General features: G+C 36.1%; 1 pseudogene; it reads left to right on the top strand.

Annotated features, from left to right (window-relative positions):
* Positions 1-1,231: 1,231 nt before the first annotated feature.
* Positions 1,232-3,785, top strand: LOC131872579 (probable disease resistance protein At4g33300; annotated as a pseudogene).
* The last annotated feature ends 320 nt before the right edge of the window (positions 3,786-4,105 follow it).

Below are 4,105 nucleotides of genomic sequence, written 5' to 3'. Positions count from 1 at the left end.
TCAAAACATATAGTAAAAACCACATATTTAACATTGGTTTGAGAAGAATCAGGTATATTTAGGGCATACAAGGTAGAAACACTAAAGTGACGTCCAAGTGAGAATGAAAGTTTATGAGGATACAATTATGATAGTACACACAAACACACACACAATTGTAAGGGGACTCTTATGAAGGGGACTTATGTGTTATCATTACTAGTTTCTTATATGTTAAATTGGTAATCACTATATGTCATTGTGTAAATCATAAGTATTTCATTGAAACATTAATGTAAACTATGCAAGTGATATAAAGAAACACAATCATTTCTTGATACCTCAATTTGAATGCATTGATTTGCCCTTATCTCTTCACGTGTTGAGATTTATTACACTTCTTTCATCATTGTTACAACTTATTTAAATACTTTATATTACAAGTCATTATGAATTAAGAAACATAGTTTCTATTTCTTATGATGAAACACTCATAATTTGTAATGAATTTATTATAAAAATATAAAATAATTTGAAATTATAACTTCCAATAAAATTAAAAAATAATCAAATATTAAACTTGTGAAAAAAGTCATGAACAAATGAATTCATTAGAATATATCTTCATGACAATAAAGAGCTCCATAAATTGAATTTTAAAGATTAATGAAGCTTTTAAAAGAATAAAATTAAATCAATAAAGACGTCCATGAACTGAAATTTTAAAAAATAAGGAAGATTATTAAAGAGTAAAGTTAATTAAGCTTTCTGAAAAAGTTCAAACAAATCTCTATGCTGGGAAAAAAGAAACTTCTCGTTGTATATCGACGAAACTGCTTAAGACTGAAGGAGTTCGGAGTTTGACTATCAAAATTCTTAGAATCATGTTCCACGCATCAAAACAATAATGTGTGCTTTCCCCGCAATGAAAGGGAATTTACACCACAAGCTCGATTTCTGAATTATGCAATTCTGTAGACTTAGTGAAGTTAGTGAAACTTCAAAAGACTGTCCAACATTTCAGAAGGTTTGAAGTTGGCAGAGAGTTTGTGAAATCTATATAACAATTTCGTTTGAGCAATTGAAAATGGATATCTTCAATTGCAAGGCGGTGTGCTCTAGAACTGGAAAGGGAGAGGCAAACCAATATTCTTTTCATAATACTTTGCCTGTGAAATCTATGTTTTATGTTGGGTTGGGGAAGTCCATAGGGGATTTGAAGGAGCTTTTGTTCCAGAGCGACGCCTCCATTGTTGGTGTGCATTGTATGGGCGGTGGTGGAAAAACGAGTTTGGCATTGGCTTTATGTGATGATCCCAATATCAAAGGTGACATTTTTAATCCATCATTTTTTTGATGATTTTCCCAGCTTAAGGATTTTGTTGTTCTTTTGCAGCTTACTAATAACACAATTGTTTTTGTGGACATCAGGTTGTTTCCGAAATATAGTTTTCATCACTGTTTCACAATCCCCAAATCTGAAGGGAATTTTAGAGACAATATGGGAGAAGCTCTTTAGGAGGAATGTACCTGAGTTTCAGAATGTGGAAGATGCACATATACAGCTTCAGCAGCGGCTTTTAAAGCAATCTAAGCCAACTCCGGTGGTGTTAGATGATGTTTGGTCCAGAGCTAATTTGGACAAATTACTATTTGAAGCTCCGGGGTGCAAAACCCTTGTCACAACTAGAAACGGTTCTATCGTCCCTAGAAACCCCTATACTCGGCTGTATCAATTGCCATTGTTGAACAAAGAGGATGCTCTCTCACTTTTCTGCTTGTCAGCATTTGGACAGACATCAATTCCAATTACGGCAGATGCAAATCTAGTAATAGAGGTATAGACTTTTCTTACCAAATGTGAATAAAACTACAGCTTCTTATCAAATCAAATAAAAATAATATAAGTGAAAGGAAATTATGAGGTTATTTGACGTTTTGCTTTGGTATATTGCAATTATTGGGTGTTCTCATTGTTCTGGTACTCAAAGTACTTTGAAGTTGAAAAAAGTACTTATCCACAAAAGTAATAGCTCAAATTGTACAATACAATTTCGTTGCTTTTTTATCTTACTGGCCTTCCCTGAACATTCATGAAAATATCGCTATTGTAAATGACAGGTACAAGCCGAATGCAAGGGTTTACCTCTTGCTCTTAAAGTGGTTGGAAGTTATTTGTACGGGGAACCTCATGTGGCCTGGGAGAATGCAAAGCAAAAACTTTCCCTGGGAGAATCAATATCCCCATATCACAGCGAAGGGCTTTTTAGACGCTTGGAGACCAGTATTGATTGCTTGGATGATGTTTGGAGAGAATGCTTTTTAGACTTGGGGTCATTTCCAGAGGGCAAGAAAATTTGTGCTGACGCACTGCTGGACATTTGGGTTTATGTTCGGAATATGGAGTGGCAGGATGCCCATATTATGTTACTGGAACTTGCAAGAAGAAATCTCCTGAATCTAATAAGCAATCAAGGGTAAATGTCTTTCCTTGCATATAAATTTCCTGTTTTCATTTTTTAGAACATTGAGCTGACTTGGTTGTTGCCATTATCAGAATCCAATCAACAATCTCGTACGGATGTGCCTCTGAGCTATTCTTTTTACAGCATGATGTGATGCGAGACTTAGCCTTGTATATGGGATGCCAGGGCAGTATAGTCCACAGAAAGAGGTTACTCATGCCCAGGAAGGAGCATCGCCTACCAGGGGAATGGGAGTTGCTTAGAGATAGACAGTTCAATGCTCATATTGTCTCTATTCACACAGGTTGGATATTCCGCCCAAATACTTATTTAGTGGCAAAATATGAAGGCTATGTGAACAATTAACAAATATTAAGATTTATTGTGTTTTCAACTTTTCGTCCTACTTCCTCATATATGTGATTGAAGCAAAATTCCTTTGATATCAAATTTTTTCATTAGCAAGTAGTTTGCTTGCCGCTGAAAGATGTTCTAATTCAATTGCATATATGATTTATCTGATGCAGGTTCTATGGCTGAGAATGACTGGTATGAGATGAATCTTTCGGAGACAGAGGCTCTAGTGTTATACTTTTCTGCAAGCGAATACTTTCTTCCTCCATTTCTGAAAACTATGAAAAAACTCAAAGTTTTAATATTATGTAATTTGAGCTCAGAGAAGGCCATAATAAAAGGTCTAGATGCCTTATCTTCACTCAGCTCAGAAGTGTTTCCTTGGAGAGGCTGGTTTTACCCACCATTCCCAAACAGAGCAGAGTTATGCAAAACTGGGACAAACTTTCTCTAAGCTTATGCGAAGGATTTGAAAAAATGCCCACATTCAACGAATCCAATCTGCATGAATTTAGCCTGGACCACTGCAGCGAGTTTGAGGAGTTGCCTCCTGCTCTTTGTCACATGCCCTGTGCTCATATATGGTCTGTTACCAACTGCCATCTGGTTGAGAAGCTGCCATATAATCTCGGAAATATGAGTTCTCTAAGGATGTTAAGATTATCAGCATTACCAGGCCTGAAAGAGCTTCCGACATCTATTGGAAAACTTGGGCACCTGGAATTTCTAGACATTTCACTGTGCGAGGGCTTGGAAAAACTTCCTGAGGAAATAGATGAGCTCAAGAAATTGAGAGACTTTGACATGAGAGAGTGTTATCATTTGAGGAGGTTGCCAGAAAGTGTTTGTGGATTAAGCTCCCTCAAACATGTTATCTGCAATGAGAATATTGGGGGAAAGTGGTTGCGAGCTAAAGCCTCTTCTATCCCTGACCTGAGAGTGGAAATTGTGGAAGCACAGTTCACTTTTCTGACCCTAACTTTTTAGTATATTGAGTTATTTGTAGTCTGTAACTAAGCCATACGATCATTATTATTTGTCTAGTTTATTAGGTGTTTCTAGTTGTTGGATTTTCATGTGCACATGGACAATTGATGGAGTCTAGTAGAGGGCTTTTTTGGAGAAGTACAATTCACTTTCTTTTTTGGAGAAGTGCAATTCACTTTGGATTGGCTTGAAGATTGAAATTTTCCTGAATCTCTACTCCATATAATATGGCTAAGTACCATATGGATTAAACATAAGTGTTTTATTCTATGATCGCTATATCTCTAGTGTAATTATTTTAAAGCAAAGAGCGAATCCGT

This window comes from Cryptomeria japonica, unplaced genomic scaffold, assembly GCF_030272615.1.
Source record: "Cryptomeria japonica unplaced genomic scaffold, Sugi_1.0 HiC_scaffold_670, whole genome shotgun sequence".
Classification (NCBI taxonomy): Eukaryota; Viridiplantae; Streptophyta; class Pinopsida; order Cupressales; family Cupressaceae; genus Cryptomeria; species Cryptomeria japonica.
The sequence above is the reverse complement of the archived record's forward strand: the minus strand, read 5'-3'. Positions and strand labels throughout refer to the sequence as shown.